The sequence below is a fragment of the Mirounga leonina genome, unplaced genomic scaffold (genome assembly GCF_011800145.1).
Source record: "Mirounga leonina isolate KUSES-001 unplaced genomic scaffold, KU_Mleo_1.0 Mir_127, whole genome shotgun sequence".
In the NCBI taxonomy this organism is placed as follows: Eukaryota; Metazoa; Chordata; class Mammalia; order Carnivora; family Phocidae; genus Mirounga; species Mirounga leonina.
This window is the reverse complement of record NW_023270316.1, coordinates 69,499,395-69,516,828: the sequence shown is the minus strand read 5'-3', so window position 1 is coordinate 69,516,828 and position 17,434 is coordinate 69,499,395.

The following is a 17,434-nucleotide window of genomic DNA, read 5'->3' as shown; positions in this document are numbered from 1 at the left end:
AAGATTCTGGTTGCTCCCTATATAAATTTCCTCTCAATTCCTTTATTTTCAATCCAGGACCTAAGCTTACATAAACTTTTTACTTTTTCTTTATTTTTATTTGACCAGGTCAGAATGTGCAGACATGTCCACCAAAAGTATGAGATCCAGAAAGGGATCTTAAAGGAAAAGTTAAGAGTCCAAAGAGTCACTGAATGGGGTGGGGTGGAAACCTCAGATCACATGATAGCCATCATAGAGACTGGGCCAGTGATATTAATTGATTTACCCTTCCTATTTTTATGTAGCTGGCAGTAGCCTTAGAGATCAAAGGCTGTATCATTCTGCTGCTTAGTAAATAGCAAATCCTTTTGTCTTAGTTTTCCACTCTTCAGTGGCTTATATTCTCCCTTTAAAATGCTTGGTTCCTGGGGCACCTGGCTGGCTTAGTTGGTAGAGTGTGCAACTCTGGATCTTGGGGTTGTAAGTTTGAGCCCCATGTTGGGTGTAGAAATTATTTAAAAACAAAATCCTTAAAAAAAAAAAAGTCTTGGTTCCTCACTTGCTTTGAATTTTTCATTTCTACCTCTTTTATATTATTCTTCAAAAAAAGAAAAGCCTCAAGGTTCTGTCCTGAATAGGGGTTAATGCTAAATCCGCCAGGTGCTGAGTTTGATTTAGATTCACAATTGTGTTTTTTTTTTTTTTTTTTAAGATTTTTCTCATTTATTTGACAGAGAGACAGCGAGAGAGGAAACACAAGCAGGGGGAGTGGGAGAGGGAGAAGCAGGCTTCCCGCTGAACAGGGAGTCCGATGCGGGGCTGGATCAGGTCTCCATCCCAGGACCCTGGGATCATGATCTGAGCCGAAGGCAGACGCTTAACTACTGAGCCACCCAGGCGCCCCTCACAATTGTGTCTTTCCAGCCTTAGCCCTGCCCTTTGCTCGACTACTGTGGATCATTGCCATCTTTGGAGTCCTGCCATGTTCTTTGTCAGCCAATAAGAAAACAGTTGAACATAATGTATGATTCTAAAATAATACATTTTTTAAGGAAGTGAATCACTTCAGGAAATACACATCTAAATTTTTTCTTTAATTTAAGATTTTATTTATTTATTTGAGAGAGAGAGGCAGGCAGAGGGAGAAGCAGGCTCCCCGCAGAGCAGGGAGCCCGATGCGGGACTCGATCCCAGGACCCTAGGATCATGACCTGAGCCGAAGGCAGACGCCCAACAACTGAGCCACCCAGGTGTCCCACACATCTAAATTTCTATTGCCATTCGTTTATTCAGTCAGCAAACAGGCCTTGTACAGCTACCTGGAGCTGCCATAGTGCTGTCTGACAAGGTCATCTTCAAGGGCAGATAATTCACACTCCAATAAAAGAGGCTCAGCAAAACAACCAGGGACTTTTCTAGAGTTGCCTTCAGAGATTAAGTCCCACATGTGTACCAGTCTTATCACTTTATCCACAGGACATTCTTCTTTATTGCAATATCTTTTTCTTTCTGCTGTTCTTCCTTTTTCCTCTTTCAAACTTTTTGCTGATATTTCTTGTTTTTTTTCTCTTGCTCTTTCACTACACACACACACACACACACACACATACACTCCTCCTTACCTCTCTCTAAATCTGCTTCTTTGCCTCCTCGTGTCTGTCCTCTTTCTATTGCTGTCTATCTCTCTCTCTCTCTTCCTGGGTAGGCAGTGTTTGGACAGGAGATATAAGGCCGGAGTGAGGCCAAAAGTGAGAAAGACTCTTCTGTTGAGCACATCAGGGAGTAGAGTGATTGATTAGGTCCATTTTTATTCTCTCCTCCAGCTGTAAGAGCCCTAAGTCAGTGATAGAGGGTCTAACCATCTGACCACCATCATATAGCAACAAATAATACTAGGAACATCTTATACTGGAACAGTGCTTTACAGTCTGCCAAATGTTTTTACATGGCCTTTAATTTGCTGGAGGTCAAGCATTATTTATTCACAAATGCATGGTTTTACAGACGTACATACACATAAATACCTCATTATGTTGGAATTAATCTATTTGGCAATCTCAACTACTTGGAACATAACTAAGTTAAAAGAATAAACCCATAAATTTTTTAAAGGCCTTTCAGGAACTCAAGACAAAACAGTTGTTACAGACTTATAAATTAAAGCTCAGAAGTAGAATGGTGCATAAGCAAAAGCACAGAGCATCTCATTTGAGCCATTCATTCATTCACAAATATTTATCAGGTGTCATTATGCCAGGCAATATTCTAGGTAACAGAAATAGTCAGGGAACACTTAGACCAGAAAGTAGTGCCTGTTTTAATGGAGCTTACTTTTTGGGGGGTTGACAGGTAGAGGGGGAGAGAAATATTAATAAAGGAAAATGATCAAAATCTATAGTGTACTAGAGGGAGAGAAATTCTACAGAAAAAAATAAATCCGGAAAGCAGTTGAGTTATTGCCAGAGGAGGGGAAATGGCAGTGCGAGTCCTAAATAAAAAGTGACATTTGAGTAAAATAGCAAATGCCACCACTTCTCTTCAGTTTATTTACCTTTAAAATGGGGAAAATAATAACTACCTCACAAAATTACTGAAAGCTTTAAATGAACAGATACATATTCCTGCACATAGCCTGAAATGTGTTAATTACTCAACAAACAGTAGATTCATCTTAATCTCACAAATTTCACTCATCTCAGAGAACTTTATATGTTCAGAATCCATTTTCCTATAGTTCACATATAATTTTAGCAAGATTTATTTTCTTGTTTCTAAACTCAGAGAAGATTGTAAGTATGTATATATGTGGAATGCATATATGTGTAGTACAATGCACATGTATGAGTGTTTGTATGTGTGTGCATGTATGTGTGTCTTGGATACCCATGTGTATTTACACTACAGATTTAGACTTCCTGTGATCTATGAATCCCAAAGCCAAGAAACTTACCTAAAAATTAATTCTAGAAGAATGATAAATGATGCTGAGATAACAGGAAGAACCAAAAAAAAAATTTCTCTAGAACATCTGTCCCCAACTCAGTCCTCACAAACATCTCCAGAATGTTAGATTCTCATACAAATCTTTATAGAAGTTCGACAGGTAATGTCTCACAAAGGATGGGCTCATAATCCAAAATTAATAAACCATGAGGAAATAATCCATCATAAGTGGGAGTCGACAAACCCACAAAACTAAACAATAATTCTTCAGGTAATAGAATTATCTGACAAAACCTATGAAACACATTTTTAAAAATTATTCAAGAAATAAAGAAGTTGAAACCATAAAATGTAAAAGACCTTATGCAATGTATCTTCAAAAACAGAACTTCTTGAATGAAAAATGTGCTCATTATCATTAGAAACTCCATGGATAGTTTAAAGGTCAGGTTATGTACACCTGAAGAGAAAACTACTGAACTAGACGTTAGGCATGAGGAAAGCATAGAAAATGGAGACAGAGATTTTAAAAATACATGAATTATGATCAAGATTTAGGAGTCACAAAGGATAGTACAAGAAGGTCAAACGCACATTTAAAAGGAGTCCCAGGTTCTGAGGATCTAATGTACATCATGGTCATTCTAGTTAATCCTGTATTGAATAATTTGAAATCTGCTACAAGACTAGATCTTAAGTGTTTCCACCACCAAAATAACCCAAAAAAGTAATTATGTGAGATGATGGATGTGTTAATTAATTTGATTGCTGTGATCATTTTATAATGTATATAATATGAAATTGCCACATTGTATATTTTTAAAATAAACTATTTTATTTGTCAATTATACTTTAATAAACCTGGAGGAAAATTCTTTAAATAAAATAAAGGAATCTCAGATGGGAAAGAACAGAAAGGATGGAAGAGAAGCACTCTTCCAACAAATGATGGCTCAGATAACAAACAACATATGAAAAGATGCTCCACATCATATATCACCAGGGAAACGAAATTAAAGCAACAATGAAATATCATTACACACCCAGGAGAATGGCCAAAATCTAGACTACTGACAACACCAAATGCAGACAAGGATGTGGTGCAACAGGAACCCTCATTCATTACTGGTGGGAATGCAAAAATAGCAGAGTCCCTTTGGAAGAAGGTTTGGCGGTTTCTTACAAAACTAAACATACTCTTACCACATGATCCAGCAATTGTACTCCTTGGTATTTACCCAAAGGAACTGAAAACGTATGTCCATACAAAAATGTACACATGGATGTCTATAGCAGATCTATTCACAATTGCCAAAACATGGAAGCAACTAAAATGTCCTTTTGTAGGTGAAAGGATAAATACGCTGTGGTACATCCAGACAATGGAATATTATTTAGCACTAAAGAGAAATAAGCTATAGAGTCATGAAAAGACATAGAGGAAACTTAAATGTATATTATTAAGTGAAAGAAGCCAATGTGAGAAAGCTACATATAGTATGATTCCAACTGTATGACATTCTAGAAAAGCAAAACTATGAAGGTAGTGAAAAGATCAGGGGTACAAGGGCAGGGAACAAGAAAGATGAATAGGTGGAGTACAGAGAATTTTTAAGGCAGTACTCTGTATAATACTGCGTTGATGAATACATGTCATTATTTATTTGTCTAAACCTGTAGAATACACCACACCAAGAATGAACCATGATGTATACTGTGCACATTTGGGTGATCATGATTTGTCACTCTAGGTTCGTCAACTATGATAAAGGTACCACTCTGGTGGGGAGGCAATTCATGCATGGGATCAGGGGGTATGTGGGAAACCTATGTACCTTCCTTTCACTTTTGCTATGCACTTTAAACTGATTTTAAAAAAAATAAAGTCTTAATCTAAAAAAATTTTAATAAAAATGAGTTTATAGGCTTGGAGAATGTCTTTGTAACTCATGTAAATTACAAATACATATTATTTGGAAATTAATAGGAATAAGACAAACAAGCCAAAAGTTTTTTTAACGGACCAAGGGTTTGAACCAACAATTCAGAGAAGAAAACCAAGTAGTCAATAAATATTTACAAAATATAAAAAACAAAACAAAAAACAAACTTATACCATTCATCAGATAATGCGAATTAACACAAAAATGAAATACTGGTTTATACCATTATATTAGTAAAAGTAAACTGAGTTTTCAAAGATGTAGTGAAACGGAAAATCTTTTGCATTGCTGGGCGGGAGTGCAAATTATCACAGTCATTTTTGAAAATGATTTGACACTGTGCATAATAGTCACAGGCATTCCCTACCAGATACATCTCATGAGCCTCCCCAAATTCTCATGCACCGTCTATGCCGACTCAGTTGCTGTCACTACAGCCAGCTCCACAGAGGCCTGTGAAGCTTGACTGCCCGGCACTGGCCAGCCAGACATCAAAGTCCCTGACTCTTCCCATCACTCGGCACTCAAGAAGAAGCACTGGGCTACAGGAGGGGTGAGAAGCGGGGCGGGGCAAGTGGACTCTGACTTGTCTGGCAGCTATGAAAGAGGCCAGGTAATGTAATCTGAAAGTACAGGGTGTTTTACTTCCCTTGGAATGAGTTTTGTTCATAGGAGAGAGAAGAGAAATGAGAGCCAACAAATCAATCTCCTCCTTTCCTCCTCCTACGGGCTGTTCCTAGGAATAGTATAGCCTACCCAGAGACAGTCCATGTGGCCAAGGAAGCCCACCTGCCCAGCCACCAGCTGTATCTCTTCTTGGCTTCTTGTGAAGCAGGGGCATTCACACAAGCCTTGCACTTGCTTCTCATCCTTCCCTGCCTTGCTTCCTGCTTCCCTCAGCCTCACCGCTCTAGGCCTGGCTTCCTAATAAATCATTAGCACCTAAGCCTTGCCTCGGGCCCTGATTTTTTAGGGAATCAGACTAAGACATCCTACAACCTAACAATTCAACTACTAGATGTTCACCCTAGAGAGATTCTTGCATATGTGTACAGAGAGATGAATACAAAGATGTCTAATGCCTTACGGTTTGTAACAGCACAAAAGTGGAAACATCCTAAGTTTCATACAATAAAAGAATGGATAAATAAACTGTGGCTTATTCAAACAATCAATTATCAGACAACAGTTAAAATGATCTCATGTATCAAAATAGAGAAATGTCAAAAACATAATGTTGACTGAAAAAAGATAATTATGACATATTTTGTCTACTATATCATCTATACAAAATGTTGAAATGCACAAAATAATATATCCCATATATATCCAGTATGTGGGTATATCTTCTAATTTTAAGAAAGGATATACCTCTGGGGAAGATGAAAGAAAAAAATTAATTTGTTTTTAATAATTTTTGTAAAAAATCTAAAAAGACCTGAAGCAAATATAACTGATGTGATTATTGGTTTAACTTGGACAGTATGTTCACTGTTATCTGTTATATATTAATTTATAAACTTTTCTGTGGTCCCATCATCTTTTAGAATTAAAATGTAAATGGCTCAAGCCCTCATCCTACATATCACAGCATAGAATGTGCAGAAGTCTCTTCAAGGTTTCTTTGAATTTTCAGGAAATTTACAATTGGCAAAGTCAGTTCCTGTTCTGTGCGTGTTTTTCCTTCTCCCCTGATCCCCAGCTCTGAGCATCCTCTGACCTTGAACACCTGGGCCACAGGCTACATTCCCCCCTCAATGTGGTGCTGCCACCAACACAATAGTATATTAGAGGGACACTGTAGGGAGGGCTGCATTATCTCACCCCTTCCTATATCATCACCAACACAATATAAATACACTACTGCTGTTCATAGACTTGTACCAATAGTTAAGAATAAAGAATATGGATTACAGTTCAGTAAAATAGTTAAAATATGTTCTAAAGGCTCATTCAAACACTGTCACCTCTACATTTAGGCCTACACTGTTTCCATTATTTTTTTAAAGATTTTATTTATTTATTTGACAGAGAGAGATAGTACAAGTAGGGGGAGTGGCAAGAAGGAGAGGGAAAAGCAGACTCCCTGCTGAGCAGAGAGCCCAATGTGGGGTACAATCCCAGGACCCTGAGATCATGACCTGAGCCTAAGGCAGAGGCTTAACCAGCTGAGCCACGCAGGCACCCCTGGGGCTTTTCACACACACACACACACACACACACACACACACACACACATTATCCCTATTCTGACTGTCAGTTTCTTACCTCCAAAATCCTGTTAATCTTTCTGCAAAATAGTTTTATTCTTCACCCCTGCCTGACACTAAGGTTCAAGCCTACCTTTGCTTATCCAGAATATTAATCTACATTGCTAAAAAAAAAAAAAAAAGAACCCTCTATTCAGGGTCTTGACCCTGTAGCTGCACCAAACAAAAGAAAAATCTTTGAAATTGCAGGTTTTCCTTCAGCTTGACCAAATTTTATGAATGATAGCTTCACCCTACAAGACTTTCAGAAAACAGAAGGAAAACAATATCAAAATTCACTTTCCTTTGGTCCGGAATAAATCTGCAAGAGTGGTGAGCCTCCCCCAGCTCCCTGTTCAGTTTATTCTGCAGCCTGCACATACATACAAATGCTAGAATGTATGTAAGGCCATTTAGTAAAGGGACACATAATTCCCATATGCCTTAATTGATTCTGAAGAAATGTTTTTTGTTTGTTTGTTTTTTTAAAGATTTTATTTATTTATTTGAGAGAGAATGAGAGACAGAGAGCACGAGAGGGAAGAGGGCAGAGGGAGAAGCAGACCCCTCATCGAGCAGGGAGCCAGATGCGGGACTTGATCCCGGGACTCCAGGATCATGACCTGAGCCAAAGGCAGTCGCTTAACCAACTGAGCCACCCAGGCGCCCTAAAGAAATGTTTGTTTGTGATCTAGTATTAGAATGAATGTCCATAATAATGATGCCTTATATATGTACAGCCATTCACAGTTTATAAGGAAGTTTTACACAAAAAACAATTTAAGAAATACTTGAGATCATACAAATTATTTTCAGCAGAATTAACTGAAACTAAAATCCAGTCCCCTTGACTCCTAATATAATGCCTTTCCACACTGTATCTAACCTTGACACCAAGAAAGGATCAGATTAATATCAATATAAAAAGGATAAAGAAAAAAGAGAGGAAGAGCAAGATGGCGGAGGAGTAGGAGACCTGGATTTTGTCTCCTCTCAGGAATTCAGCTGGATGGGGATCAAACCATTCTGAACACCTACAAACTCAACAGGAGATTGAAGAAAAGAAGAGCAACAACTCTCTCATCAGAAGAGCGACCACTTTCTGGAAGGTAGGACGTGCGGAGAAGTGAATCCGCGGCGATATTCGGGAGGATAGACGGCAGGGGAGGGGCCTCCATCAGCCGCTTCTGGCAAGTGATAGAGCCGCAGAGCACAAAGTCAGAACTTTTAGAAGTCTGCTCCGCTGAGGGACGTCACTCTGGTGGCTAAGCGGGGGGGGGGGGAACCCTCGCGGGACAGTGTGGTCTCAGGACCCTCAGGGTCACAGAAAGACCGGGGGTGCCTGAGTGCGGCAGAGCTCCCAGGTAACGGAGCAGGGAAGCCGGCTGCAGAGGCGGAGCCCAGGCGCGGGCTCTCAGCTCGGGGTTGCCATAAACTGTGATCCGTGGCACAGTCGGGCCACTGCTCCTCCAGCAGGGACCCAACAAGTGGCAGATCCAGGGAGACTCACCTTCCTTCCTGGGAGGAGTGGCGCGAGAGGGCACCACAGGGATCTGCAGGGTTTGGAGACTCCACCCGGGGTCGGGTGCCAGAGATAGAAACGCGCAGTCACAGGCCGGTTGAGCACAGAGTGCGGCCGGAGACCGTGGAGACGGGAGTGACTGACGGCTTTTCTCTGGGGGCTCACTGAGGAGCAGGGCCCGAGTTCTCGGCTCCTCTGGGGCGGAGATTGGGAGGCCGTCATTTACACTCTCGGCCTCCAAAGCTGTACGGAAAGCTTGCAGGGAACAAAAGCTCTGGAGAGCAAACCGGAGCAGACTACTTAGCCCAAACTGGGCAAGGGCGGGCAGTTCCGCCTCCGGCAAAGACTTTTGGAAACCATGGCAACAGGCCCCTCCCCTGGAAGATCAGCGAGAACAGCCAGCCAAGACCAACTTTACCAATCAATGAGAACGGCAGAACTCCAGCACTAGGGGAATAATGCACATAGAATTCATGGCTTTTTTACCATGATTCTTTAGTCTTTCAAAGTTAATTTTTTTTAACTGTCTTTTTTTTTTTGAATTTTTCTTTTTCCCTTTTTAAACCAACATCTTATCAATCCTTTTTAAAAAAAAACATTTTTATTTTTCATTTTTATTTTTCATTTTTAGAGTCATAGTCTATCCCTTCATAGTAGTTACCCGTATTTTTGGCATATATATATATAAGTTGTTCTCTCTTTAAAATTTTGAGATAGTTTCTTCTAACAGATCAAAATATACCCTAAATCTGTAGTGTATGGTTTTTTTCTACTCCCCTGCCTGATCACATTCTCTCCCTTTTTTTTAAATCCTCTTCTTTTTTTTCAAACAACTTCTTATCAATTCCTTTTATAAAATTTTTTATAATTTCCATCTTTACAGTCATATTCCATCCCTTCATCATATCAACCCTTATTTTTGTACATATATAAGTTTTTCTTTCTTTAAAATTTTGGGAGGCACTTTCTTCTAACAGAACAAAAACACCCAAAATCTAGTGTGTGGCACTGATCTATATACCAGCCTGATCATATTTGATCATATTCTGGTTTTTTTGTTGTTTTGTTCTGTTTTTGTTTGTTTCTATCTTTATCTTTTTCTTTTTCTTTTGTTTTTCTTTTTCTTTTTTCTATTTCCCTTTCTTTTCCCACTGCTTCAGGTCTTTTCTGATTTGTTTAGAGTATATTTTCTGGGAACGTTGTTACCCTGTTAGCATTTTGTTCTCTCATTAATCTATTCTCCTCTGCACAAAATGACAAGACGGAAATAATCACCTCAACAAAAAGAACAAGAGGTAGTACCGACTGCCAGGGACCTACTCAATACGGACATTAGTACAATGTCAGATCTGGAGTTCAGAATCATCACTTAAAGATACTAGCTGGGCTTGGAAAAAGCATGGAAGTTATTACAGAAACCCTTTCTGGAGAAGTAAAAGAACTAAAATCTAACCAAGTAGAAATCAAAAAGGCTATTAATGAGGTACAATCAAAAATGGGGGTGCTAACTGCTAGGATAAATGAAGGGACTGGCAGGATATATTCAGAGCATTAAACGAGAAAAATATGCAGCCAAGAATACTATCCAGCTAGGCTGTCATTGAAAACAGAAGGAGAGATAAAAAGCTTCCAAGACAAACAAAAACTAAAGGAATTTGCAAACACGAAACCAGCCCTACAAGAAATCTTGAAAGGGTCCTCTAAGCAAAGAGACACCCTAAAAGCAACATAGACCAGAAAGGAACACAGACAATATACAGTAACAGTCACCTTACAGGCAATACAATGGCACTAAATTACAATCTTTCAGTAGTTACCCTGAATGTAAATGGGCTAAATGTCCCAATCAAAAGACACAGGCTATCAGATTGGATTAAAAAACAAGACCCATCGATATGCTGTCTGCAAGAGACTCATTTTAGACCCGAAGACACTTCCAGATTGAAAGTGAGGGGGTGGAAAACCATTTACCATGCTAATGGACACCAAAAGAAAGCTGGGGTGGCAATCCTTATATCAGACAAATTAGATTTTAAACCAAAGACTGTAATAAGAGATGAGGAAGGACACTATATCCTACTTAAAGGATCTATCCAACAAGAAGATCTAACAATTGTAAATATCTATGCCCCTAACATGGGAGCAGCCAATTATATAAGGCAATTGATAACAAAAGCAAAGAAACACATCAACAACAATACAATAATAGTGGGGGACGTTAACACCCCCCTCACTGAAATGGACAGATCATCTAAGCAAAAGATCAACAAGGAAATAAAGACTTTAAATGACACACTGGACCAAATGGACTTCACAGACATATTCAGAACATTCCATCCCAAAGCAATGGAATACACATTCTTCTCTAGTACCCATGGAACATTCTCCAGAATCGATCACATCCTAGGTCATAAATCAGGTCTCAACCGGTACCAAAAGACTGGGATCATTCCCTGCATATTTTCAGACCACAAAGGTTTGACACTAGAACTCAATCACAAGAGTAAAGTCGGAAAGAACTCAAATACATGGAGGCTAAAGAGCATCCTACTAAAGAATGAATGGATCAACCAGGAAATTAAAGAAGAATTAAAATAATTCATGGAAACCAATGAAAATGAAAACACAACTATTCAAAATCTTTGGGATGCAGCAAAGGCAGTCCTAAGTGGAAAGTATATAGCAATACAAGCTTTTCTCAAAAAACAAGAAAGGTCTCAAGTACACAACCTAACCCTACACCTAAAGGAGCTGGAGAAAGAACAGCAAATAAAGCCTAAACCCAGCAGGAGAAGAGAAATAATAAAGATCAGAGCAGAAATCAATGAAATAGAAACTAAAAGAACAGTAGAACAGATCAATGAAACTAGGAGCTTGTTCTTTGAAAGAATTAACAAGATTGATAAACCCCTGGCCAGACTTATCAAAAAGAGAAGAGAAATGACCCAAATCAACAAAATCATGAATGAAAGAGGAGAGATCACAACCAACACCAAAGAAATACAAACAATTATAAGAACATATTATGAGCAACTCTATGCCAGCAAATTAGATAACCTGGAAGAAATGGATGCATTCCTAGAGACATATAAACTACCAAAACTGAACCGGAAGAAATAGAAAACCTGAACAGACCTATAAGCACTAAGGAAATTGAAGCAGTCATCAAAAATCTCCCAACAAACAAAAGCCCAGGGCCAGATGGCTTCCCAGGGGAATTCTACCAAACATTTAAAGAAGAATTAATACCTATTCTTCTGAAACTGTTCCAAAAAATAGAAATGGAAGGAAAACTTCCAAACTCATTTTATGAGGCCACCATTACCTTGATCCCAAAACCAGACAAAGTCCCCATCAAAAAGGAGAATTACAGACCAATATCCCTGATGAACATGGATGCAAAATTTCTCACCAAAATACTAGCCAATAGGATCCAACAGTACATTAAAAGGATTATTCACCACGACCAAGTGGGATTTATCCCTGGGCTGCAAGGTGGTTCAACGTCCACAAATCAATCAACGTGATACAATACATTAACAAAAGAAAGAACAAGAACCATATGATCCTCTCAATAGATGCAGAAAAGCATTTGACAAAGTACAGCATCCTTTCTTGATCAAAACTCTTCAGAGTATAGGCATAGAGGGTACATACCTCAATATCATAAAAGCCATCTATGAAAAACCTACAGCGAATATCATTCTCAATGGGGAAAAACTGAGAGCTTTCCCCCTAAGGTCAGGAACACCACAGGGATGTCCACTATCACCACTGCTATTCAACACAGTATTAGAAGTCCTAGCCACAGCAATCAGACAACAAAAAGAAATAAAAGGCATCCAAATCGGCAAAGAAGAAGTCAAACTCTCTCTTTGCAGATGATATGATACTTTATGTGGAAAACCCCAAAGACTCCACCCCAAAACTGCTAGAACTCATACAGGAATTCAGTAAAGTGGCAGGATATAAAATCAATGCACAGAAATCAGTGGCATTCCTATACACCAACAACAAGACAGAAGAAAGAGAAATTAAGGAGTCGATCCCACTTACAATTGCACCCAAAACCATAAGATACCTAGGCATAAATCTAACCAAAGAGGCAAAGGATCTGTACTCAGAAAACTATAAAATACTCATGAAAGAAATTGAGGAAGACACAAAGAAATGGAAAAATGTTCCATGCTCATGGATTGGAAGAATAAATATTGTGACGATGTCAAAGCTACCTAGAGCAATCTACACATTCAATGCAATGCAATCCCTATCAAAATACCATCCACTGTTTTCAAAGAAATGGAACAAATCATCCTAAAATTTGTATGGAACCAGAAAAGACCCCGCATAGCCAGAGGAATGTTGAAAAAGAAAAGCAAAGCTGGCAGCATCACAATTCCAGACTTCCAGCTCTATTACAAAGCTGTCATCATCAAGACAGTATGGTACTGGCACAAAAACAGACACATAGATCAATGGAACAGAATAGCGAGCCCAGAAATGGACCCTCAACTCTATGGTCAACTAATCTTTGACAAAGCAGGAAAGAATGTCCAATGGAAAAAAGACAGTCTCTTCAACAAATGGTGTTGGGAAAATTGGATAGCCACCTGCAGAAGAATGAAACTGGACCATTTCCTGACACCACACACAAAAATAGACTCCAAATGGTCAAAAGATCAATGGGAGACAGGAGTCCATCAAAATCCTAAAGGAGAACACAGGCAGCAACCTCTTCGACCTCAGCCAAAGTAACTTCTTCCTAGAAACATCGCCAAAGGCAAGGGAAGCAAGGGCAAAAATGAACTATTGGGACTTCATCAAGATAAAAAGCTTTTGCACAGCAAAAGAAACAGTCGACAAAACCAAAAGACAACCGACAGAATGGGAGAAGATACTTGCAAATGACATATCAGATAAAGGGCTAGTATCCAAAATCTATAAAGAACTTCTTAAACTCAACACCCAAGGAACCAATGATCCAATCAAGAAATGGGCAGAAGACATGAACAGATATTTTTCCAAAGAAGACATCCAAATGGCCAAAAGACACATGAAAACGTGCTCAACATCGCTCGGCATCAGGGAAATCCAAATCAAAACCTCAATGAGATACCACCTCACACCAGTCAGAATGGCTAAAATTAACAAGTCAGGAAATGACAGATGTTGGCGGGGATGCGGAGAAAGGGGAACCCTCCTACACTGTTGGTGGGAATGCAAGCTGGTGTAGCTACTCTGGAAAACAGTATGGAGGTTCCTCAAAAAGTTGAAAATAGAGCTACCATATGATCCAGCAATTGCACTACTGGGTATTTACCCCAAAGATACAAAAGTAGGGATCCGAAAGGGTACGTGCACCCTGATGTTTATAGCAGCAATGTCCACAATAGCCAAACTGTGGAAAGAGCCAAGATGTCCATCGACAGATGAATGGATAAAGAAGTTGTGGTATATATATACAATGGAATATTATGCAGCCATCAAAAGGAATGAGATCTTGCCATTTGCAACGATATGGATGGAACTGGAGGGTATTATGCTGAGCGAAATAAGTCAAACAGAGAAAGACATGTATCATATGAGCTCACTGATATGAAGAATTCTTAATCTCAGGAAACAAACTGAGGGTTGCTGGAGTGAGGGGTGGGGTGGGAGGGTTGGGGTGACTGGGTGATATACACTGGGGAGGGTATGTGCTCTGGTAAGCGCTGTGAATTGTGCAAGACTGTTGAATCTCAGATTTGTACCTCTGAAACAAATAATGCAATATATGTTAAGGAAAAGAAAAAGAAGAAGAAGATAGCAGGAGGGGAAGAATGAAGGGGTGGAAATCGGAGGGGTAGATGAACCACAAGAGACGATGGACTCTGAAAAACAAACTGAGGGTTCTAGAGGGGAGGGGGGTGGGAGGATGGGTTAGCCTGGTGATGGGTATTGAGGAGGGCATGTTCTGTGTGGAGCACTGGGTGTTATGCACAAACAATGAATCATGGAACAATACATCTAAAACTAATGATGTAATGTATGGGGATTAACATAACAATAAAAATTTAAAAAAGGATAAAGAAAAAAGATATAAAAAGTTTTAGAAAGAGTTCATTTCAAACTTTAGCTTTTATAGGTAAATGGTTGTCTAGAGCAATGCCTAACACATGGCAGGTGCTCCATGATTGTAGAATGGGTAAATGAAATATATATATCCTTAGCTTCCTGAAATCACAATCTAATTATCTAGAATGATCCAAGTATTTTAGATGGCTGAAATGGTGTTATGCAGGACATAAGAAATTGTAGATTATTAATACATAAGAGAACATACCCAGAGATATGAAAACCCTACCTAGAGGAAGATACTGAGATCCATATAAGGTCTTTTCACAATTTTATTACCTACTGAACAGAGTATCTTTTATGTATTCTTCAGTGTAACAAGACCTTCTTAAAAGAGAGAGAATGTCTGACGTCCTTCTTCCTGGTGCTGAGAATGAATGAGGCAAGGCAGAACACACAGGTAAGAGGCAAAGTAAAACCCTTGGCTTTAACTCATGAGATAGAGAGAATTCGCTCAGACAAAGGGACACATCAGAGAACAGACCTTGGTACCAGTTTCAGGAGAGACTTCCTGGTGGCTGAGCAAACAGCAGAGTTTTGTTTGGCAGAATTTGCTTTGGAGGGTAAAAGGAGAGAGGGGATTCAAAGAGGAAGTTGGGCATCACACTCTAAACCCCAATGCAACTACTGTGGTCAGATTGAAGTCCACTGGACAATTTAGAACACTAACCAAAATATAAGGAATCCCTATATAGAGAAATGCCAAAATAGTATTAAGTCATCTGCAAAGCACTTAAAGGCATACAGGAGAGAAAAGGGACCTCTAAACGGGTTCATGCACTGCCAAATATTGAATTTACACGGTCTTATTGAATTTAAAACTTGCTAAAGGATTCAAACATCTTGTGATAAAATAACATGAACACCCAGAAGAAACAAAATTCCATTAACTCAAAGCAATTTTAAGTCAGTAGATATATTGAAGATCAATTTAAGAATTAATTTTAGAGTAGCCTTTAGCAGGTTCTTTGTCTGGTTTTGGACAAAGACCCCACTAAAAAGGAGAATTACAGGCCAATATCCCTGATGAACATGGATGCAAAAATTCTCAACAAGATACTAGCAAATCGAATCCAACAATACATTAAAAGAGTTATGCAACACAATCAAGTAGGATTTATTCCTGGGCTTCAGAGGTGGTTCAATATTTGCAAATCAATCAACGTGATACACCATATTAATAAAAGAAAAGATAAGAACCATATGATCCTCTCAAGAGATGCAGAAAAAACATTTGACAAAATACAGCATCCATTCTTGATAAAAACCATCAAGAAAGTAGGGATAGATGGAACATACCTCAACATCATAAAGGCCATATATGAAAGACCCACAACTAATATCCTTAAGGGGGAAAAACTGAGAGCTTTTCCTCTATGATCAGGAACGAGACAGGAATGTCCACTCTCACCATTATTACTTAACATAGTACTGGAAATCTTAGTCTCAGCAATCAGACAACAAAAAGAAATAAAAGGCATCCAAATTGGCAAGGGAATAGTGAAACTTTCACTATTCACAGATGACATGATACTCTATGTAGAACACCCAAAAGACTCCACCAAAAAATTGCTAGAACTGATACACAAATTCAGCAAAGTCACAGGATATAAAATCAATGTACAGAAATCCGTTGTGTTTCTATACACCAATAATGAAGCAGCAAAAAGAGAAATCAAGGAATCAATCCCATTTACAAAAACTGTAAGATACCTAGGAATCAACTTTTCCAGCGATTGCACTACTAGATATTTACCCAAAGGATACAAAAATACTGATTTGAAGGGGCACAAGCACCCTCATGTTTATAGCAGCATTATCAAAAAAGCCAAAATATGGAGAGCCCAGATGTCCATCACAGATTAATGGATAAAGAAGATGTGGTATATATAAACATGGAATATTACTCAGCCATCAAAAAGAATAAAATCTTGCCATTTGCAATGATGTGGATGGAGCTAGAGTATATTATGCTAAGTGAAATAAGTCAGTTAGAGAAAGACAAATATCATATGATTTCACTCATATGCAGCATTTAAGAAACAAAACAGATGAACATAGGGGAAGAGAAAAAAAGAAAGAGGAAAGCAAACCATAAGAGACTCTTAACTATAGAGAACAAACTGAGAGTTGCTGGAGGGAAGGGAGCAGGGGATGGGCTAAACGGGTGATGGGCATTAAAGAGGGCATTTGTTGTGATGAGCACTGGTTGTTATATGTAAGTAATGAATCACTAAATTCTACTCCTGAAACCAATATTACACTATATGTTAACTAACTAGGATTTAAATAAAAATTTGGGAAAAAAATAGCCTCTTGCAGAGGAAATAACATCCTTCCTTTGTGGGGGTGGATGAGGGAAGTAAAGTATAGCTTTCCTGGATGTCTTTAATGGCTAAAGAAACTCTACTCTCCAGCTCTGTAAGCCCCGACTCACTGCTGGGGCCCAAAAGGCTGACTGTCAGGCCAACTGTGGTGCTGGGAAAGCCACCAACTGGAGGTTCATTTTCTTTTCTTTTTAACCATGTAATTAGTATCACATGAACTAAATTATGACAATATTGAAGGAAAAGGAATTTAAAAAATGAAAATTACCCGTAATCTCACCATTTTATTTTATTTTTTTTTAAAGATTTTATTTTATTTTTTGACAGAGAGAGAGACAGCAAGAGAGGGTATAC